Below are 24215 nucleotides of genomic sequence, written 5' to 3' on the forward strand. Positions count from 1 at the left end.
TGCTGCTTGATAGGCCTCTGTGGTACAGTATGTGTCACAGAAGCGACACAGTCACAGCTCCGAACAGCAAGCTCACTGGTGACTAACCTGATTCCATCTGACAGCTTTCACATAATCTCCACATCATCCTCAAATATGAAAAAAAAAAAAAAAAAAAAAAGATGCCGTGAAATTGGAAGCTGTGAATGAATGGAGAGCAGTTCTCAGAGTCGGTTCTTGTGGTGGTTTGGAAGGCGTTACATGAATTTAACTAACATAAAAGTGACTTTGTTTTCTGAGGGTAACAGTTGTGATTAATGACATTATGCAATTTTCTGTTGTCTTTTTACTTGAAAGGGATGATTAATGTTCCAATTTCAAAGGAAATATATTAGTTATTCTACTGCTAATGTCGCATATCTGTGCATATTTAAGAATTGTATTCCTTCTTTTTGGATGCTAGAGTTTAGAGGCCTTCTTTAGCGCCAGTACTGTATCATTTTCACATAATTGCTTTTCTTTGTTATGACATTTTTGAAATGACAGACCTGTTCTCTTCTGCTATCAAGCAAAATTACTGTTTATCACAACTGCGGTTTTATTTTTGTAGCTCCTGCCATTGGATCTATCAGTTATGATAACATAGTGGTCACCAAAGTAAGTTCTTAGATCTCCGAATGCGGCAACAACAAATCTAAAAATAGCTGCAACTGGGCAACAAACACGAGCAGACACACATTTAGACGTGCTGTCAAAAAAGCTGATGGTTTTAACTGGTTTACTTACCTGTTTATGCAGAGCTACAACCAAAAGTTAAGGCATCAGCAATGTGTTATAACAAATAAGAAAAAAATAACTGATTATGTAGCATATATAATATTAAACTATGCCTTCTATTAGTATAAATTTACAACAAATATGTTCTGACAGAAATATAATGCCAATGCAATTTCCTTTTCTTGTCAACCTGATGAGAAAACACTTTTAATAAACAAATCTGGCCATGTAATTATTTTCTTTGCTCCTCCACTATAATCACCAGATGACTAATACCAGAACATCTACTTGTGAATTTTTTAATTATTTGTAATTTCAAATTCAGTTATTTATTAATTTCACAGTTGCTTCAGACTATCTGATTACAAACTGAAGCCATCAAATATATTTGAAAATGCATAAATAAACAAACAGTAAAAAAAAAGCAACAGATTTTATTCAATGAATTAATGTAGAAGAAAAACATTATGTACATTCTAGACAAATTTTGCAGAACAATTTGTTGTTACTCCGCCAAGAAATGCGACAGAGTTATGTAACGATCAATGTGCGTTTGTTTGTCTGTCTGTCTGTTAGCAACATCACTCAAAAACGGAAAAACGGCTTTGGATGAAATTTTCAGGGAAGGTCAGAAATGACACTAGAACCAAGGGATTAGATTTTGGCAGTGATGCAGCTTACAGTCTGGATTCATGGATTTGTTAAAGATTCCAGTATTATAGCAAGATAGGAATACACAGTCACTGTAACTATGACAACAAGTGAACACTACATCAGTTGCCAGCTGCCAATCACTTGATTGCAATCCTACTACAAATATACTGCTGCAGAGATATTGGGATTTATCCGTCAGAAATGATACAAGGAAGAACTGACTAAACTGTGGGGTGTTTCCTCTATCAATTCTTGCTACATATTTAGGCCACGCAATTCAGTACCCGTACGTAACCTAAACATGCAGAAGACACACCTGTGCTCAGCGCAAGCTCATTTTGTTTGTGGGTCCATCTATATTAAATGGCCACGTTCTATGTTGCCGTGATTTATGCCATGAATTTTTCAAGATTTCGTCCATCAGAAATGATACGACTGAGCAGCCTTAGCAAAGTAGTGCACTCTCTGAGTGATTTTCTTGTTTTAATTATGCTTCTGGTAAGCTTTTGCTGCTAGTTTTATTACTGCTGCAGGCTATTTCATTAACCTGCAGATAGAATAGGTCAAATATCCACATTTTACGAGACAGATGAGTTGGAATTAGGTACATAATAATCACCTTCAAGACTTCTACAATTACGCAGTTCCGCCAGATCCACTTCACCAGATCCTGGTGTCTGGTCTGCTTTGGCCTCCGTCGCCAGCTTTTCATCTCATCTGCCCAGTGATCTCCTACCAGCTCGTCTACTCCCCAGATTCCACGCTGGACCTGCTCAGCTTTGGTTCCCCTACTCTGGACTTTCTACTTGGCTCAGTCATAGTTTCACCCCCATCAGCACAACCAGACACCAGTCCAGTTCTCCATGCATTCAGTCCACTTCACTCTGCTCATCCCCAGCTTCAAGCCTGCCATAAATATACATCTTTTCTCTCACCAATCCTATCTGATGTTATTGTAGCTTGCTTGCCAAAAGATATCTGAACAGTAGGCATTGCTGGGCGGGGTATGGATGTTTAGTGCAGCATTATTCAGCGGGCTCCATGGTGGGTAAAAACGAAACCTCTGTGCTTGAAGATATAAATTATGAGAGTTTCTTTTCTTTATAATCTCACACCTACCATAATTCACTATATGATTAATCAACCAATTTTGGGTAAATCTGTGAACTGAGAGATGTAGGGGTTTTATTTTACGAGTTAAATGCTTCTGAAAACTCCAAGAAGGTCAAATTGATCCCTTGGTGGTCCTAGTGTTAGGTAGTAGGCAGGAGGCAGTGAGTATGGAAATGTATTTTCTAGCAGACAGAATTCAAGCCAAGCCACTTGGGTGTGCAAAGAAAAGCCAGTGAAGAAATGATTTCAACCTGCATTCTCTGTAACAGCCAACATGAGGAGTCTGACTGTATAGAAGTCTAAAGGAAAATTATTCTACTTCTGACTTCATTTATTATCTCAGTAAACAATCTCCTAGTGTCTTTGAGGTCTCAATCACAAGCTTTAAGTTGTCCTTAGCGCAAAATGATGCTATTTTAATAAAATAGGGCTCTCTTGAGAGTGACTAGTATCTACCTTGCAGATCTGCATCATCTCCCTTAGTTCAGTTCCGCTGATTGACAGTTGCGTTCAGTTTTGAAAAACAAAAATGACCCAAACTTTAGTCTTTGTCTGATAGTCCATAAACCAATGGGTGTTGTGGCCACATTCATTTTTTTATATACAGTCCAAGACTACACCCTCCAACTGTTTTCCACAGTCTGACTCAGCTTGAGCTTGCCTCTGAGTCATCTTTTAAACACAGATGGACACTTAAAATCAGAACAAATAGAAGAAATTTGAGTTTAATGATTATCATATGTGGACGGCGCTCGACAACATGTGTGTCCTCTGTGTTACTCCTTACCATGACGGCCATTACTGAAATGAAGTGAAGCAGCAGGTAGGAGGACAAAACCATGGAGTTCTCCTTCACTAATAGAGCTACTGGTGACACAACAAACAGCCTTCAAAGACATCACTGAACAAGAATATTACAGATCATCTCTTGTGATGTGGATGATTGTCACAGAATAATGAGTACAAATCAAATAGGGGGCAGATGACACCCCCCGGATTGTGTTTTTCATCATCACTCATTAGCACCTAGACCTTGCACCATTTCAGTACGCAGACTCAGAACCTCACTAAGTCTGTATACAGAACAGTCAGAGGAAATTTCTAATTTGCCAGTTTTATTAATGCTTTGCAACCACTCAGTCTATCTCTCTTGCCAATGTGATGGTATTGTGTTGCTATTTAAGAAGTCAGGGCATTGTGATCTGTTTCCAGGGACTGCGGTTGTTGTTTTTCCCATTTTTTTTCTGGTAATTAAATTTCTTTCTGCAAACCCTTTATCAACTGCTCTAGTATTTGCGGTTTATCTGTCACTCTAATGAGGCTGTTTTTTTTTTTTTGCCTCCCTCGGGGTGTATGAAAGAATTTAAATCTATCAAATTATGCAATCCAACTGCACATAGAAAACTAATGAAAACAAGGCAGTGGGAAATTAATTTGAAGTGATTTGAAAGAAAAGTCTGTAGCAGGAAACTCAGAGGCGAAATGGGAGTAGTCTCATTCAGTGGGAAGAAACATGACTGAGCCCTTTAGAAAATCTTTGAAACAGTTGCCTCTCTGCACCGACTGTAGGTTTTTCCCAACAGAGCTGTAAAAGTTATCTTTGAATACTAATATCATATGTGCTTCAAAGGATCAGTGTTCATGTTATGACTGCAGGGATGCACATGGACTTTATAGCCCACTGTTCCCCCATTTACTGTCCCCCTTCAGTCTTTTTAAAATCATTATGATTTGATTAATACTTCGTACTCTGCATGCCTTCTGCATGGACTGCTCATCAAAGAACTTGGTAATATGCATATATCAGATATTAGCCCTCTACAGGCAGGGCAGAGGGAGATCAGACAGTTATCAGAGGGGTCTTTTCTTGGTAATTCTCGACTTGTAAAATCTCTGTGATCCCCTCAAGCACCACCACATGGAAAGACAATGTAAAGAATATGTTGCATTCAGTAAAGGAGATAAAAAGATGTTACAACTCTCTCGAGGATAATTTAGACACCTAGTGCATCAGTGAAAGGCTCAGATATCTGGATTCATCACCATCATCATTATCTCTCCCACATGCTCTGTACTACCCATACCCTTGCATTCATGTCAGCAATTTTGCCTCTGACTTTTTTTTTGACTGACATTGCCGTCACATGGCTCAAATATTTCCTATACCATGAAAGAAAATAAGACATATTTTAATACTTCGAAGTTTGAGTAGGCTAAATCTAAAGTTCAATCAACAATCCGCCTCCATATTTCCGTCAAAATGCCTAATTAATGTATTTCGATGTAGCGTGGGTGGCCTATTCAAACTACTTCATTTTTATAAGGAAATGTATGTTGTTAATTAGCGGGCAGGGGGATTATTCTTTCATGAGTTGTTTTAATTACATTGTGTATGCTCTCATTTTATCAGTGGGGAAACAAGGAAAAACATGCAAAACAAATTTGAGGAAGATTAAAAGGCATTCAGTGAGGAAGGTGCATCTGTGGCAAAGTGGTTGGATATTTTTAGCGTGCGGAGTGTGAGCAACATCAGCATAAATCTGCATGCTTGTTCAAAAATTAGCGTTCAGGTAAATAGCACAAGCTAAAAGAAATTCCACCACAACCAGAGAATGCACTTTGGCTGCTCTGCTCTGTTTCATTACTGGCATTGTCTGTTAACTCATTGTCTTTATCACATTGATTAAGCTTTTGACTCCATACCCTACCTGAACTGAAGAATCAACCTGGATCTCACTTTGTATTATGTGACTGCCCTGTTTATAGTGAAGTTAAACACCTTTGTTACTCAAGGACACAAGCACAGTTACACTGGTGTACGTGGTGAAATCCATTATTGCAGAGAATTCTCATTGTTATTTTACAGCAATGTACTCCTGGACTATTCATCTGTTGTTAGAGAGTTACTACACAAAGGAAAAGCAAACAGGAATGCATTCATCACTGAGGGAAGAGGTTGGAAAACAGGGGCCGCACACCTGCAGTGCTCTAAGTAGGCACATATGCACACAATTCATGAAGCATAAGCGACATATCTGCCTGCTTTCGCCAGATAGCACATACACACAACATGGGTAGTCTTTAAATTGGTCGGTGAATGCCACAAATATACTGAATATAGATCGGAGCAGTCTGTAGGTATCATTTACTGTTGTGATTTTCTTTGTGTCATCTGTATCTTGTCAACAAATAATAGCACAATAAGCCTTGATTGCTCTGACAGATCCATGTAGTGTTTAAGGTGATGCTTTTAACTCTGGCAAATGTTTCCCTTCCATTTAGGAGACATTCTCTTCCCTCGTGTCCGTCATCACCTCTCACCAGCTTGTGGCCGGGCTGCAGGAATCTCAAAAACTCACTCAAAAACTTCCCCTGCCTACACTCTGCTCTGAGCAGCTGCATGTTGATGAGCAAAGACAGATGAGTTGTCACTCAACATCTGCTACAGGCACGAGTACCGGACTGCCTGTGTCTTGACAGTCACTGAAACGTGACTGGACAGTAACATTGCATGCAGTGAGGTGGAATTTACCAGTTTCTTGGGGTTTAGGACTGATCAATACCCTCACATCACTGGAAAGCCTTGTAGAGGTGGTGTCTGCTTATCAGGGACGAGGGGTGTCACTCATCAGTGGTCAGAGAACACCAGCTATCCCTCAAGTTTCCTCAAAGTGATGCACACTACCTTTCAAAAAATGAGGTCACTTAGAAATGTCCTTATTTTTGGAAGAAACACATTTTTTTTTCAATGAAGACAACATTACATTAATCAGAAATACAGTCTAAACATTGTTAATGTGGTAAATGACTATTCTAGCTGGAAACGGCTAATTTTTAATGGAATATCTACATAGAGGTAGAGAGGAACATTTCCAGCAACCATCACTCCTGTGTTCTAATGCTACATTGTGTTAGCTAATGGTGTTGAAAGGCTAATTGTTGATTTGAAATCACTCATGGAATTATGTTAGCACATGAATTAAGGTGTGAGTTTTCATGGAAAATATGAAAATGCCTGGGTGGCCCCAAACTTTTGAACGGTCACATATATACACACACCCAAAGATTCATTTGAATAAAGTATTTGAAATTGTTTCTAATCTCTCACTGAAAGTTGAGTCATTATGCTTTGATACTCCAAAGTTTATGCTTGGAGCTGTTTCATTAAGATATACCTACTAACATACAATTAATCAGTCTGTTGATTGCTTGATGATACAAAGTAGGACTTTAAAAATGTGCTATAGAACTGCCAAACACACTCCCTCTCTACTTTCACCCCCAGAGGCATGTGGCCAGACTGTGGTTTCCTCTGCCCTGTTTATTAGAGTTTATGAGAGAGAGGGAGAAGCCTCACAAGAGTCTGCTAATATATGGAACTACAGCAGAATAATAGCTCTACCGGGATATCACATTGTCAAAGGTCTTCAGTAATCTTATTATTAGGTTGGAGCAATCTCTGGCTTTGTGGATTTCTGTGTAGACTTTGTGATGCCTATTGAGTCTTTAAAGTTGATCCTAATGATAAGTTTTGGGTTTTAAAGAAATTAATGAATCTTGTAATTCAGAAAAAAAAATGCTCATGGAAACCAGGATAATATAGTGAGAAGGGACATACAGAGATGGATTAAAATGCAAATACAGCTAGCCAGAGACAGCTACAAACAAAAGACAGAGGCCACAATGGCATCCAGTAGACCCAGACCAACACAGCATGGCACACGCATACTGTTCATTTATGAGCAATGAACACACCGAGACCCAAAGAGGAAGAATCCGCTCAGATGGGGTGCCTTTATATTTAAAGGCCCATCTAGGGACAAGAGCTGGAAATTAGCATTTGCTATGAACTCTCTGTGCAGCACATCAGATTCATGCTTAGTGATGGAACTCTGTTAAACTGCATCGTCCCTATCAAATAAATTCAAATTCAAAATTCAAATTAAAACCAGGACCAGGTTCCACACAAAGGTGGAGAAAAACTTCCACTTGTTTTGGAAGGTGGTAAGAGACTGGTGATGGCAAACCAGCTGTCTGTCTGATGGAAACATCTACAACTGTTCCTGAACCAAAAAAAACCCACACCCCTAGAACCCAAAAACTGTCAAACAAATGCACTACATCACTGGTTGTAAAGTGCTTCTATGTAAGAGGTACGCTGCATCCCAAACACAGCCCCACACTGACCCTCCGCAATTTGCTTATCAAACCTCTAGTGGGATGGAAGATGCAGTCCTGACTCTACATAATATAAGTCAAGCATTTTCCTAAATAACACAAAAACAAAGAAAAGGTCCATTGATTTTAGAAAGCTGTAATCCTCTAACACTACATTCTTCAACAGGGAGCCGATAGAACTTGTTAGACCATAAACTTAAATGGGACCTGTGGACCAACAAATAAGCACAAAGAGACAAACAAGAATGTACTTTCAATGGAATTGTTATCCTTTAATGTTCACAGCAAAATGCTTCAAATGCCCCAGAGTGCTTTTATCTGTACTGTTCCTGGCTTCTGCATCTTCTGTTATGTTGGAAATGTTACTTGAGACACAGAAAAGATGGTAAGAAAAACGCTAGCTATGTCCATTCACAGAGTGATAAATAAGACAAGAGTGACAACAAGCACCCCCAGCCTCTTCATTTGAATTGTTACCATGTGGCTGACATCAGTCTTTTCACTTTATCAAAGACAGATCTAAATGATCATTTGTACCTCAAGCTTTTGAGCTTTTTAAGGACTAATTCACATAATAGCAATAAGTGGGATGTCCAGCAGGTCTAACCTTCCCAGTCTACCGCAGGATGCCCCGTATGGGTATGTGTATGCGTGTGCCATGCTGAATCTACTTGAAATGCCGTGCAACTGTACTGCAAACCAAATTTCCTTTTTAGGAAAATTAAGTTTCTATTATTTACTTATCTAGTTTACCTGATGTGCCCCAGGGATCAAGACTAGGACTAATGATATTCTGTGCTTACCTAAGAAGTCCAGCAAAGCCCGAGAATCTCTTCTGGACTTGAATTTTGCCTTGATAAAACTGTACACACTTTAAGCAAGTCATTTCTTTAGTTCATAATTAATGTATTTGCATAAAAAAGGGTAATTTAACTTAAATTAAAAAAAAAAATAGCCATATGCTGAGGAGAAATTGCTCAGCTATTTGTAGAACTCCTATTCAAACTCTGAAAAGCAAGCTATTCAGAAATGATCCAAATAGAAACACTTAGTTGGTAGGACTTTATAACACAAAGGATATTATCAGACTGACGCAGTTCTTTGCATGCAGAATCCCGATATTAAACCAAGTTATTTTTATATGAGAAAGTGCCTATTGTTTCTTAGCGAGGGTGGTCACGCCACTCACATCATTTATTTGTGACTATATTAAATCTGTCATATTAGTAAACAAGTTAACACAGGTTAATGTACAATAAAAAATTCTGTTAACATATTATGGATATATACTAATGACAGGCTCCATTAAATGGCCCACTCACATGATAGAGTAACATAATGAACCCACCGCCGCATGGCTATAATCTCTCGTATTTACATGAAAATGTACATTAATACGAACTGTCCCATTTTAAAAAATAAATAAATGAATTGAATTGAAACCTGCACTTATTTAATCAGTCCTTGTTTTAGTCATAATTCTTACCTAGCACTGAAGTGTATTTTTTATTAAAAGATTTTGTTTCACTGCATCTGAAAGTAAGAACAAGGGCAACAAAAGTTATTTTTTAATAATGACGCTACGTGGAAGTCGATTATTCATAGGCCATATGTAATTTAACGTTATCTTAATTAAATCAATAATATTACCTTCATTATGTCTGGTTTAGTTTCATGCTAATGTATCCACTGGGATTTTTTTTTCTCCTATTTGTGTATCTTTCTCTCATTTAGTCGACCTTGAGTGTGAAATCCCTGAGTGTCCTTCATTAGTAATTAACAGCTGTGTGCTCTCCTCCAGAGATGTATAGATGTCTGTTGCCTTTGTCGGCATCTTTACTCTCCTGTCTCTTTGGAAACGTGAATGTTGATGGTCTCCAATTCTCTGCAAAGCAGGGGGAAATTATCAGGACCTCTTGAACTCCCCCCTAACCCCGCATGTTAGATGAGGGAGCTGAATTTATTTCCTGAAATTATCACCTCCAGAATATGGTTGAGCTCTCTCTGGAAGACAGCAGATGCCACTCAAAATGAGCTCTACCAGAGAGACTCCCTCCAGTGGGGTTTGCTGTCAAATATTCATCATTTTCTCATAATACTGCAAGAATATTCTGAAGCCAGCTTGCATTGTCATGAATATTAGCCTTTAGCTGTGGCTTGTGCTTGAATACAGTCTGTTATTAAATTACAATCATCTGCTATTTGATTAAACTGAACATCAGCCTACATTAAGGATGTTCTGTGGTTTCTGAGCAAACAAAAGCTGTTGTTTGTTTGGCACACGCTCACTGGATTTGTCAGTGCCTGTTTTTGGTTTTTATAAAGTTGTCAGGAACAAATGTCTTTACAAAGGCACAATGAGAAGAAAAATTACTTTGTGTTATGTGCCACAGTCTCTCTCTCTCGCTCTCTTTCTCTCTGGTTTGGCTCTCTCTCCTCCTTCTGCCTGCTGCTCACCTGAGTGCAATCGGCACTCAGGTGATGAGAGGAGGAGGAGGGAATAAAAGGGACAGGGAGTGCAGAGATTGGGGGCACGACTTGGCACAGACACCTGGACAGGTAGGAGGGAGTTTACCTTCCTCCGTGGTTTTTCTCCCCTCCAGGCAGGTTTTTCCCCGTGCATGTAGGTGCCGGGGTTTTTGTTGGTTTCCTTCGTTGTATTAATTTGGGCTGGAGATCACCGACAGTTTCGTTATTCGTCTTTTGTTTATTTCAGCCTTAGTTCTTATTTTTGGGTAGTTTAGGGGGAGACGCTGGGAGCGACGGCCCACTGCGTGGTTGGCCCAGCGTCTTCCCACTTTTGTTCTTTTGTCTGGGGTCTCCAGCCCTCCTTTGTTTTTGCTTTCGTTTATGTTCTTTCTATTGATTATCTTGGGGTGGCCAAATAAAGCCTGTGGGTTTAATTGGAGTTATCCTGTGTGGCGTCCTTCTGTATATGCTGCGGTCTCTCTCCCCTATTGAGCCTGTGTGTTTTTTTTAGTCTATGTGAGGGCCGTAACATATTTGGGGGCTCGTCCACTCGCGTTTGGCTTTGTTGCCTCCGCGTGGAAACTGGGCAGTTTGTTGCTGTTGCAGTTCTTTGTGTCGGTGATGTGTATCATGGTAACTGTTTTTCTTCCCGGTGTTAATTGACGCGTAGCTTGGCGCCGTGATTTGTTACCTTTGGTACTTTATATTGTTTGCCGCCGACTTTGCACTGCCCATGTGTGTGTGTGTGTGTGTGTGTGTGCTTTTGTGATTTTTGTGCACGCATATGATTGTACTTTTGTGCACACATATTTTCCTATTGTGGACGCCACTCTAGTTGTATGGTGGTCTGTGCCGTTTTTGTGTCGTGTGCTGTGCCAGTTTTGGACTGGTGTTTTTTCTTTTGACCTGTGGCTTTGTTTGATTTGACCAGGGGTTTGTGATCTGTTTTTGGGCGTGGTGTTTTGGCTATGGAGTTTCACTTTGATGATTTTGTGGCGCATCCTAGCCTTGATAAGTTGCACCTTTGCACGAAGGAGCAGTTAATTAGTGTCGCCGGGCATTTTGAGGTTGCTGTGCCTAAGCAGGCGAAGAAACAAGTAATCAAAGATGAGTTGTTGGCTGGTTTGTCTGATAAAGGCGTTGTGTTGAAAATCCCTGAGGAGTCGGCGACGTGGTCGCCTGCCGGACCAGAAGATTCGGGGGGGCAGCTCCGTCTTAAAGAGCTGGAGGTTGAAATGCGTCGCTTGGCAATTAGAGACAAGGAACTTGATAATGAAGTAGCTTTGCGTAGATTGGAAGTAGAAGCACAGATTCGTTTGAAAGAGCTCGAGTTGAAGCAGTCCTCCTTACCCGGTGTGTCTCAAGTTCAATCTGGCGAGTTTGATGTAAATAAATGTATTCGTTTGGTTCCTCCTTTCAGCGATCAAGATGTTGACAAGTATTTCGTTTTGTTTGAGCGCGTTGCAAAGACATTGAAGTGGCCTAAAAACGTTTGGCCATTGCTTTTACAGGGTGTGTTTACTGGGAAGGCTCAAGAAGCTTACGCATCTCTGTCACTTGATTTGAGTTTGAACTATGACGAAGTAAAAAAAGCTGTGTTGAGGGCGTACGAATTAGTGCCCGAGGCGTATCGCCAAAGGTTTCGCCGAGGCAAAAAGGTGGATAATCAAACTTTTCTTGACTTTGGGCGTGAAAAGGAAGCTCTATTTGATCGCGGACAAGGTACGTTTTATCCGTTTGATTCCTGGCTGTAAAAGACACAAGCAGAAACAAAAAATCAAGCCGTTTTTTCGTTTTTTCATTTTGAGCAAAAAACAAAAAAAACAGAAAACGGTTCGTTTTTTCGTTTTGAACAAAAAACAATAAAAGAGGAAACGGTTGGTTTTTTCGTTTTCACCCCCAAAATGAAAATACGACTCCATATTTCGTTTCATTGGTGGGCGGGGTTTCAGAGCCCACCGGTGCACAATAAAGCTCCTGCCCATCACAATAAAGCTCCTGCGCTGGCAGGCATAGACAGACTGACTTTCATTGTATTGCCTGCCCCCACTGCACTTCCCCTAACTCTAAATCAAAGCAAGTCGTGTACACAGTAATGACAGTCATAACCAGTGGTGTAGTCTAGTTTTTTTCTACTGGGTATACTCCAACCTCATAAACCAAAGCCAGGTCAGGTTCTCATATGTGCGCGTGCACTCACACGTCCACGCGTACACACACACACACAGCAGCTCCTTTATTTCAAACTACCAATCAGATACTTATAGACATTATAGCGTCAGCAGCTCCTCCTCCTGCCATCAGGTAGAGCTGATGTTTCCTCTTCATCAGGCTCCCTTTCCTGAACGTTAACCTTAGCTCCAGCTGTAGTGTTCCCTAAAGCGGCAGTATTCACAGGACAAGCAACAGGCTTATTAAAACACTGAAATAGTTTCATTTAGCTTTGCTTTCTTTTTCTCCACTGACTGATGTTGGGTCATTAAAAGATGTTGTCACGTGTTAGCTAGGCAGACCCGAGCCGAGAGCCACTATACCAGAACCGGAGAAGTTGAAAAAGGGTTTTATTGTACAGGGGTGGATATGGCTGGAGTGCAGAGACCGGGATGCAGGAACAGGGATGCTGGTGGAGGGAGGATGTGGCCGGGTGGGTCTGGGGACGGGGATCGGCGGTTGTCCAAGGTCCGGGCGGGACCGGAGCGTCGCAGATGGCTGTGGGGGATCCCTGGCGGCCAGACGTCAAAGGGCTCAGAGTTCGATGGAGGAGGGGGGGTTCGGAGGGAACGAGACGTAGCACTCTGACGATCCGGGGGGCCGAGGTGTTAGACTGGCCGGGCAGAGACGGCGTCTCGCAGGCGATGTTCCGGGACGAGCTCCGGGAGGCAGGGAGCAGTCGGTTGACTGCTGCAGCTCCAGCGGCCGGGAAGGAAATGGGTCGGGGATTCCAGGAGGGGGTCCGGGCGGAATGGGGGATCCGAGTGGGGAGGAGACCGGTGCCGAATGGGTTGGGGGGTTCAGGTGAGGGTTTCGGGTGGGTAAGTTCCCGGGCAGCTGGGTCTGGAAGAAGGCAGGAGAGAGATACGCTAGAAAAACGTCAAATTTTCAACAAACTTTCTGGAGGCTAGAGAGTGAACTGACAGCAGTCTATTTCAACAATCTGGCAGGGTGTGGAGTGTTGAGCCGGTACTTATTGCTTGGTGAGTAATCAGGATGATTTCTTCCAGCTGCCCGGGACTCGTGGAGGAGGTTGATTACCTGAGTGGAGACGGCTGTGAAGCCGAACTCCACTCAGGTGCAGTGCTGTGAGGGAAAGCAGAGGAAAAGGGATGGATGGGAGACAGGAGGCAAGACAGGGAGGAAAAGGATAAGGGAGGGGGTTTTGTTTGGGATGCCAGGTGGGGAGGGAATGAGGAGAGGACCCTGACAGTTGTAGACTCATGTCCCTCTTCTGCTAAGCCAGGGGTATTCAGCTAAAATTCAGAGAGGTCCAGTCAGCAAAGGTCCAGAACATCATAATGTCTAACTTGAGTTACTGTGATATATGCTGATGTAACCTGGTAGTTTTATTAGAGTCTGCCTGTTATCAAAAACTGACTGTCAAATAAATTCAGTACGGTTCAAAAACATTTAGACATTTATTAATAAATAACTTATATATAACAGTATATCTTAAAATAAACTGCAGAACTTAAAAAAGCATGACTGAACAACCTGAATCAACTTCTATACATCACCAATTATGTAGGAGTTCAGGCATCCCACGTGATGCTACTCAGCCAATGACATCGCTGAATTGCATCGCAGCTCTGCCTTCAAAAAGCAGCTGAGAGATGAGGGACAGAGAGGACAGTAGTGATGCAAGTTCGGCTCTTTTTTTAGAGAGCTTTTGGCACTGCTTCCAAAGAAAAGCCGGTTCTTTCGGCTCCCAAATGGCTCCTAATTTATTATTCTTTGTAGCCTCATATTTTATCCTAACCTGGCAAATATGAATCGTTTGTGTTTTGACAAACTCTTTTTCATTCAGTGTTTTTATGAGAAGCCTTATAATTGACTCATTTTGTACATTTGCTCTGTTACAAAAACAGGTATTCTTGCTTTTGTTTAATATTTCAACCAAACTTTTTTGCACAAAAACAAATGAACAAAACTCTGCACATGAACCCACAGAACCAGAACAGAAACAGAACCAGACTCAGTATTCAAACAGTATAAATGTCCTCAGAGCAGGCTGACATTCAGAAAAATCAGATGGCTGAGCTTGGATGGGCTGATACATTTCCTCTTTCAGTGAATATCTGCCGTGTTTTTGAGAAGATTCTCTCAGATGGAAGAAGTTGTCTCTCCTCCATCACCTTCACCAGGTGGGGCAGACTGAGGCCTTGTCCTGCTCCAGCTCAGTGGGTCGTCTGCTGGTTGGATGAGGGCTTCCTCTAGATATGATCCTCCATTACCACATCAGCTGTAGGATTTCTCCTGAATCATCTCCTGCAGCTCTTCCATCAAAGAGGCTCCACACAGCAGAAGTTTGAGGTTCCTCCTCCACTTGGTCCTCTAATGGTGGAAGTGTCAGACTGCTGCTGCTGCTCTTATTCTCTGAAGTTTCTCATCAACAGCTCTGTTGCCACTGAAGGCAAGCTTCTTTAATCTAGGATCCAGTAACGTGTTTTCTGTGAGGACAGTGTTAAACTCCATACTCCATTAAATACGTTAGGAGTCGGCTCTTCAGATTCACTACAAAGCATCGGCTGTGAGAGTCCTATCTTTTGTGCCTTATACATCTCTAGAGGACAGACTGTGGTCACATGCTGACCATGTTTGGCTCAGCAAACAGCTGTAAGGCAGCTTTCTCAACTATGAACATAATCAAAATATGTTTTGAGAACGGCTCAAACAAGCAGCAGCTCAGCTCTCCCATTAAGCCGCAGAGATATTAGGGGAGTGATATGAGACAGACAAAAATGTAAAAGTGTTCAAATGTTTACATTTATGAGATTTATGTATTGTTAAAGATGTATAGAAGTTGATTCAGGTTGTTCAGTCATACTTTTTTAAGTTCTGCACTTTATTCTAAGATATACAGTTACATATAAGTTATTTATTAATAAATGTCAAAATGTTTTTGAACCGTACTGAATTTATCTGACGGTCAGTTTTTGACTGCAGGCAGACTCTAATAAAACTACCAGGTTACATCAGCATAGATCACAGTAACTCAAGTTAGACATTATGATGTTCTGGACCTTTGCTGACTGGACCTCTGAATTTTAGCTGAATACCCCTGGCTTAGAAGAAGAGGGACATGAGTCTAGAACTTCTAATGACCCAACATCAGTCAGTGGAGAAAAAATAAGAAAAGAAAGCAAAGCTAAATGAAACTATTTCAGTGTTTTAATAAGCCTGTTGCTTGTCCTGTGAATACTGCCACTTTAGAGAACACTACAGCTGGAGCTAAGGTTAACGTTTAGGAAAGGGAGCCTGATGAAGAGGAAACATCAGCTCTACCTGATGAAGAGGAAACATCAGCTCTACCTGATGAAGAGGAAACATCAGCTCTACCTGATGAAGAGGAAACATCAGCTCTACCTGATGAAGAGGAAACATCAGCTCTACCTGATGAAGAGGAAACATCAACTCTACCTGATGGCAGGAGGAGGAGCTGCTGACGTTATAATGTCTATAAGTATCTAATTGGTAGTTTGAAATAAAGGAGCTGCGTGTGTGTGTGTGTGTGTGTGTGTGTGTGTGTGTGTGTGTGTGTGTGTGTGTGTGTGTGTGTGTGTGTGTGTGTGTGTGTGTGTGTGTGTGTGTGTGTGTGTGTGTGTGTGTGTGTGTGTGTGTGTGTGCGCGCGCGCGTGGACATGTGAGTGCACGCGCACATATATGAGAACCTGACCTGGCTTTGGTTTATGAGGTTGGAGTATACCCACTAGAAAAAACTAGACTACACCACTGGTTATGACTGTCATTACTGTGTACACGACTTGCTTTGATTTAGAGTTTGGGGAAGTGCAGTGGGGGCAGGCAATACAATGAAAGTCAGTCTGTCTATGAATGCCAGCGCAAGAGCTTTATTGTGATGGGCAGGAGCTTTATTGTGCACTGGCAGGCTCCGAAGCCCCGCCCACCAATGAAACGGAATATGGAGTCGTATTTTCATTTTGGGGTGAAAACGAAAAAACGAAAAAACCAACCGTTTCCTCTTTTATTGTTTTTTGTTCAAAACGAAAAAACGAAAAAACGGCTTGATTTTTTGTTTCTGCTTGTGTCTTTTACAGCCAGGAATCAAACGGATAAAACGTACCTTGTCCGATCGCTGGTGTCAATCTGGAAATGTTAAAAATTTTGATGATCTGCGTAATCTAATATTGCTGGAGGAATTTAAAAACTGCTTACCAGATAAAATCGCTACTTACATTAATGAACAAAAAGTATCCACAATGTCTGAGGCGGCAGTCCTGGCTGATGAATACGTCCTCACGCACAGGAATAATTTTGACAAGTCCAATCTGTCCCCTGAGCGTGGCGCCCCTGTTGCCAGGGCTGTTGCTTTTCCATTTAAACCACACTCTCGGGGTGAGATGAAGATTGTTAGTAAAGACGGTGACATTAAGGACAAGCCGGTTTGTTTCTATTGCAAGAAGCGTGGCCACACCATCAGCCATTGTTTTGTCCTGAATAAACGAAATAAGTCTCCAAAAGCAGTTAATCTATTGAAAACTGAAGTTTTGCCCAGTCAGCAATCCTGTCATACACAGCCTGTAGTTAAATCTGACTTTGCTATGTATGCTCCTTTTATTATGAGAGGTTTTGTTTCATTGTCAGAGGAGGGCCCAAAAACTCCTGTCACCATCCTAAGGGATAGCGCAGCCTCTCAGTCGGTCATTCTGCAGGGAGTGTTGCCGCTGTCGGCCCGGTCCTCTGTTAAAACTGAGGTTTTAGTCCGAGGGTTTGGGATGCAGTTTGTGGGTGTGCCTTTGCATTCTATTTATCTAGACTCTGAGTTGGTTAAGGGACGTGTAGTTGTGGGAGTGTGTCCAAAATTTCCTGTAGAGGGGATTTCTTTTATTTTGGGCAACGATTTAGCTGGTGGCAAGGTGCTGTTGAATCCTGAGGTAACTGCGGTTCCTCTTCTTGAACACCCGGATGATTTGGGGCGAGAATTCCCAGAGGTGTTCTCAATTTGCGCTGTCACGCGCGCTATGTCCAAGAGGCAAGAGCAGGGTTTACATGACAAGGTGGATGAGGTAGGATTGGCGGATACTTTTATGGCCGATCCTGTCTGTCCGGCCTCTCCGCCAGTAATCTCTTCTCCTGCTCCGCCTCCGCCACCTGCAGTCACTCCTGCTGCTTCGCCTGTTTCTACTCCCGTTGACGATCAAAGCTCAAAAGTTTGCATGTCACGAGAGCAGCTTATTGTTGAGCAAAAACATGATGCATCTTTAGTTTCTTGTGTCGATGCGGTTGTTCCGGTGGACCAAATTGAAAAGATGTCCTCCGGTTATTTTTTGAAAGACGGCGTGCTTATGCGTAAATGGACACCGCCACAGATGTCCCCACAGGATGACTGGGGTGTGGTGAGACAGGTGGTAGTACCAAAAGCATACCGGCGTGAAATTCTTAAGTTGGCGCACGATAATCCACTAGGTGGTCATTTAGGGATTAATAAGACCTATGACCGTGTTTTGCGGTGTTTCTTCTGGCCGGGGTTAAAACGGGACGTCCAGCAGCATTGTAAAACATGCCACATATGTCAGGTTTCTGGGAAACCAAATCAGACCATTCCACCATTTCCCCTTTATCCAATCCCGGTGGTGACTGAGCCTTTTGAGCGTGTTGTTGTCGATTGTGTCGGTCCTTTTCCTCGCACAAAAGCTGGAAATAAGTTCCTTCTGACCATTATGTGTTCCTCAACTAGGTTTCCTGAGGCTATACCTATGCGGAAAATCACAGCTCCAACTGTCGTGAAAGCATTGGTCAAGTTTTTTTCTGTGTTTGGGTTGCCAAAAGTAATTCAAACCGATCAGGGATCTAATTTTATGTCACGAGTTTTTGCACAGGTGATGGCGCAACTTAACATCTCTCACTGTTATTCCAGTGCGTATCACCCGGAGAGTCAGGGGGCGATTGAGCGTTTTCACCAGACCTTGAAATCCATGCTCCGTGCTTACTGCTTGGAGTCCGATAAGGACTGGGATGAGGGGGTCCATCTCCTCCTTTTTGCGGCTCGCGAGGTGGTTCAGGAGTCCCTGGGTTTTAGTCCGGCGGAGCTGGTGTTTGCCCACACCGTGCGTGGCCCTCTTAAACTGTTGCAGGAGAAATGGCTGGGTGATGGTGAGCCACAAAATCTACTCGACTATGTGAGTAATTTTCGTTTTAAACTACACCGTGCCTGTGAATTGGCGAAAGCAAATATGTCTGCTGCACAAACGAAGATGAAAAAGTGGTTTGACAGAAGTGCTGTTAGCAGATCTTTTAGCCTTGGTGAAAAAGTTTTGGTGTTGTTGCCTGTGCCTGGTTCTGTTTTGCAGGCGCGTTACAGCGGCCCTTATGTAATCCAGGAGAAGGTTGGTCAGCGGGATTATATCGTCGCTACTCCTGATCGTCGAAGACGGAGCCGTTTGTGCCATGTGAACATGCTGAAGCCCTACCTGGACAGAGATTCAGCCCCGCTGTCTTCTGTTGCTACTGACAGTAAAGCTGTTTTGGCGCTGTCCAGTGCTGAAGGCATTGATGAGGCTCAGGTAGCAGAGGCGCTGTCCAGTGCTGATCCCACGCAATCACCGGCGGTTTTGGCCGCGTCTGACATAGAGGATGTTGTGGGTTTGTCGAGTGCTGTGGTCCAGGGCCGATTAAAGAACTCTGAGATGCTGTCTAAACTGGATGAATGTTTACAACATTTAACTCAGGTGCAACATGAGGATGTGGTTAGAGTGATAAAGTCTCACATCTCTTTGTTTTCAGATGTGCCGACTCGCACCCACGTGTTGCAACACGACATTGATGTCGGAGATTCCCCACCAATAAAGCAGCACGCATATAGGGTGAATCCCGATAAGCGCCTCCGTTTACAACAGCAGGTAAACTATATGCTGGAGAACGGAATTGCAGAACCCAGCTTTAGTGCGTGGAGTTCGCCGTGTCTCTTAGCCGGCAAATCTGATGGCTCTGACCGGTTCTGCACGGATTTTAGAAAGGTGAATGGGGTCACGAAGCCGGATTGTTATCCTTTGCCTCGAGTTGAGGATTGTGTGGATCACGTCGGCAGTGCCAATTATGTGACAAAGTTAGACCTTTTAAAAGGGTATTGGCAGGTGCCGCTGACTCCTCGGGCAAGTGAGATTTCTGCGTTTGTGACCCCTGATGCTTTTCTGCAGTATACGGTGATGCCATTTGGCGTGCGTAATGCACCTGCTACGTTTCAACGTTTAGTAAATACGGTTTTGTCGGGCTTGTCAGGGTGCGAGGCGTATCTAGATGACATTGTTGTGTATTCCAGTTCTTGGGAGGACCATTTGCAGCAGCTTCAAGCGGTGTTTGGGAGGCTGTCCGATGCCAACCTCACACTTAATTTGGCGAAGTGTGAATTCGGTCGCGCTACAGTGACATACCTTGGAAAAATTGTGGGTCGGGGACAGGTTAAACCGGTCCATTCCAAAGTGGAAGCTATCTTGTCGTTCCCTGCTCCTGCTTCACGTCGGGAGCTGCGCCGTTTTTTGGGGATGGCGGGATACTACAGAAGCTTCTGTAGGAACTTCTCGGCTGTGGCGGCTCCGCTCACCGACCTACTGAGTCCAAAGACTGTCTTCCGTTGGTCTGACAGTTGTCAGCGTGCGTTTGACTGTGTAAAAGCTCTATTGACTCATGCCCCAGTTCTGGCTGCGCCCACATTTGATCGTCCGTTTAAATTGTCCGTTGATGCAAGCGATGCGGGGGCGGGTGCTGTTCTCCTTCAGGATGGAGATGATGGTGTTGAGCACCCAGTCTCTTATTTTTCAAAAAAATTTAACCACCATCAACGTGTGTATTCGACCATTGAAAAGGAGGCTCTGGCGCTTATTTTAGCACTTAAACATTTTGAGGTATATATTGGCTCCGCAAGTGCGCCCGTTGTTGTGTACACTGATCACAACCCTCTTGTTTTTATTAATCGGATGCGAAACGCCAATCAGAGGCTCATGCGCTGGGCATTGTTTTTACAATCAGTTAATGTGGAGGTCCGGCACATCAAGGGCCGAGAAAATGTCCTAGCCGACACATTGTCTAGGTGCTAGGTGCGTGAATGATGTCTGCGGCGCTCCCCCCATTCACGTTTTTAGGGTGGGGGTGTTATGTGCCACAGTCTCTCTCTCTCGCTCTCTTTCTCTCTGGTTTGGCTCTCTCTCCTCCTTCTGCCTGCTGCTCACCTGAGTGCAATCGGCACTCAGGTGATGAGAGGAGGAGGAGGGAATAAAAGGGACAGGGAGTGCAGAGATTGGGGGCACGACTTGGCACAGACACCTGGACAGGTAGGAGGGAGTTTACCTTCCTCCGTGGTTTTTCTCCCCTCCAGGCAGGTTTTTCCCCGTGCATGTAGGTGCCGGGGTTTTTGTTGGTTTCCTTCGTTGTATTAATTTGGGCTGGAGATCACCGACAGTTTCGTTATTCGTCTTTTGTTTATTTCAGCCTTAGTTCTTATTTTTGGGTAGTTTAGGGGGAGACGCTGGGAGCGACGGCCCACTGCGTGGTTGGCCCAGCGTCTTCCCACTTTTGTTCTTTTGTCTGGGGTCTCCAGCCCTCCTTTGTTTTTGCTTTCGTTTATGTTCTTTCTATTGATTATCTTGGGGTGGCCAAATAAAGCCTGTGGGTTTAATTGGAGTTATCCTGTGTGGCGTCCTTCTGTATATGCTGCGGTCTCTCTCCCCTATTGAGCCTGTGTGTTTTTTTTAGTCTATGTGAGGGCCGTAACACTTTGCTAATTCCCACTGGAAGAACTAGTGATGCATTTAGGGTTAAGTGTCACAGTGATGCATAGATTTAGCTTTAGATAAGATTATACATCCTTTTCCCTCAAATTGATTGGGATTGTGTGAAGAAATGAAAGCAATAACCACATTGCAGCCTTGAAATTCAGTAAAAGGTTTTGATTGTTTGCAACTGATGTTTTATTATTAGTGCAATTTCATTTATGGGCTACATCAGTAAAAAAACAAAAAAAAACACAAAACAAAACAAGAAAAGCACTCAGAGAGCGCAGTACTATGCCAAGGCTTCCCCTCTGTGGCATTGTCAAAAATGTAGGGGTTTTTTTGTTTTGTTTTGTTGTTGTTTTTTAGAAATGTTGCATTTGTTTGTTAGTTATTGATGATGAGAAATAATGGCAACGTAGAATGTGGCCATTTACTATAAATGTATCCACAAACAAAATGACGTTGCACTGAGCACAGGTGGGTATTCTGCATGTGTACATTATGTATGGATATCAAATCATGTGACCTAAATTTGTAGCGGGCACGTCCACAGCAGGGGCGGCTGGTCAATAGAGGGCGCTAGGGCGCCGCCCCCTCTGTCTCACATCATGTAGAGTCACAGCCCTTCCTTTAATAAAATGTTTTTAAAATTACATTTACATGTATATCCTATGTTTTTAACAAGCAAAATGGATAATAGAGCCTGTAGAGAGTTATTAAGATGTATAATTTGTAATAAAAAGTCAGATTAGAAACATCCGACGTTGTCTACAATCACTAATAGTGGACATATATGCCTGAGGCACACTCATCTTTCCCCATTGACTCTCGTTATAACTTTGACATGCGCAGTTCGTTCCTCTTCAATACAAGAGATAGGAGACAGCGGGGCGGAGGATGACCGCGCCCTGCGGGTCAGCCTGCGCTGAACTGTTGCTCATCTTCAGCAATACAGAGTTCAGGAGTTGCAATGGTGCTGTGGCTCTGTACCAGCTCTTCATGAGCAACAATCTTCAGGACACCTTCTCAGAGACTGTGTCTCTCCTGAAGATCCTCATCACGACTCCAATGACAACAGCTGAATCTGAGAGGTGCTTCTCAACACTAAAAAGAATCAAGACCTTCCTCAGGAACACGATGTCGCAGCATCGTCTAAATGCACTGGCCATGCTCTCTATGGAAAAGAAACTTGTCAGGGAGACCCCAGATTTTAACCATAGAGTCATTGAGAAATTTGCATGTCTCAAAGACAGAAGAGCAAAACTTGCATACAAAAAATAAGACAGATGTAGAGATGCTGGCTTTAATCTCTAAAATGTGAGGATTTACTTTTTTTTCATTTAATAATGTAAATAGAAATGTTAGTTGACACAAGTGGCACTTTAGACTGAAAGCCTGTTGATTTTCATATGTCCTGAAATCTGAGGAATTACTGTTTTTCTTTATTTTCATTGTAAATATTTAATGTTAGTTGACAGAAGCACTTTGGGCTAAGATATGATAAGATAAGATTAGGGTAAGGTTTTATTTGTCACATGCACAGTTATAAATAGAATAATGTCTAATGGTTTCACTATTTTGTTTTTCAGGCAAAGTGACAAATTTTCATTGCTTTGATCTTAAATATGCAGATTTGCTGTTTTCTCATTGTCATGTAAGGTTGTTAATGTAAAAGTTAGCTCACAGAAGCACTGTCTGCTTTAAGCCTTATAGTTAGGTTTTTTTTAACAAAATGTCCAATGTTTGTTGGTTTCACAGGTATGGATTTGTTTTTGTTTATTTGAGTATGTAAATATAAATATGTTGTTCCAAAGATTTTGCTGGACAGAAGAAGCACTTGGCACTCTTTGAAGCTGGAAAAATGAATAGTTTCTTTTTTTACTTTTGAAGTAAAAAATAGATTTGCATATTTATACATTCTTAATTTGTTTAATTATAGAAAAGGAGATTTTAAGGGTTTGTGTGTACCAATTACACCTTATCTGGAGCAAATCATATCAAACACTGGGGAGATAAATTCAAATTCACTAGCTGGGAACATTTACGTGCATTTAATTGTCTATTTGACTCAGTAGTAGTGCTTAGGTGTACCATCCTAGTGGTGCATAGTAATAGCACATCAAATGGCTGTGAACATAATTTACATCAATTCTTGTATTCCGGTGTTGCCGACTCTGCTATTTGGTTTGGTAAATTAAGTGCGCCCCCCCAAGAGAAAAATTCACCAGCCGCCACTGGTCTACAGTTTAATCAATCGTTGCTTGTTTCATCAGATAACGCCTGATAAGTCCACAGCGGTGGATTTGTAGTAGGAGCGTAATGTTGATCGTCAGCAGGCAGCTGACGTAGCGTTCCTCTTGTCAGAGTTACAGTGACACCATGCAGCGATCTCAGAATGATAGAGAAATCCTTAACAAATCTATGCATCCAGAGTATAAGCTGCATCATGGCCAAAATCTAAGTAATTGGTCCTTCTGTCATTCCTGACCTTCCCTGAAAATTTCAGCCAAATCCGTTTTTGAACAGACAGACAGACAGACAAACGTACGCTGATCATTGGCGGGTTAATGACATAAAATTATATTTTATTAAAGTATAGACTGTCAAAAACGTTTGTGTTGTCAAAGGAATAAAGTAGCTGCAGTGATAAAATCTAAAATACTAAATCTCGCTTTGACCTACAACACAGTCATTAATCCAGTGAGTATAGCATTGCTTAGGAAAGAAGATGCTTCAGAATTGGCTTGAAAATCATCAGATTTTTAAGTTTTCTCCTGATAGTTGTATGTACATCCATCGGGACATCACAAAAAGAAACTGCTAATGGCTATTTTTAGTTGACAAAATGTAAGCTCGACTGTAGCCCAAAAAAAGCAGCTTTTTCTGTAACTCACGTTGAAACGGGACTTAATTTTTTTGTTGTTGTGTCTCTGTATTAATATGTTCCCATCAGACTGGCCAAAACATTTGCTAAAGCCTATTCTCCACTTTCATGCAAAACCGAAGTTCACATAGAGCTGATAAAGATGATTTTCTATTGTAAAAACCACTGACAAGGCCAGGTATTATTGAAATCCCCCTTTATTCCCGTTATAAAAAAAA

General features: G+C 42.2%; 1 long non-coding RNA gene across 1 annotated transcript; it reads right to left on the minus strand.

The window, feature by feature from the left end:
• Window positions 1-12340: 12340 nt before the first annotated feature.
• On the minus strand, window positions 12341-13739 carry LOC127533672 (uncharacterized). Its single transcript, XR_007941430.1, has 2 exons — window positions 13306-13739; window positions 12341-13224 (listed from the first exon to the last, which is right to left on the minus strand). It is a non-coding gene; the product is annotated as an uncharacterized LOC127533672 (long non-coding RNA).
• Window positions 13740-24215: the final 10476 nt, after the last annotated feature.

The sequence above is a fragment of the Acanthochromis polyacanthus genome, chromosome 4 (genome assembly GCF_021347895.1).
Source record: "Acanthochromis polyacanthus isolate Apoly-LR-REF ecotype Palm Island chromosome 4, KAUST_Apoly_ChrSc, whole genome shotgun sequence".
NCBI classification, from domain to species: Eukaryota; Metazoa; Chordata; class Actinopteri; family Pomacentridae; genus Acanthochromis; species Acanthochromis polyacanthus.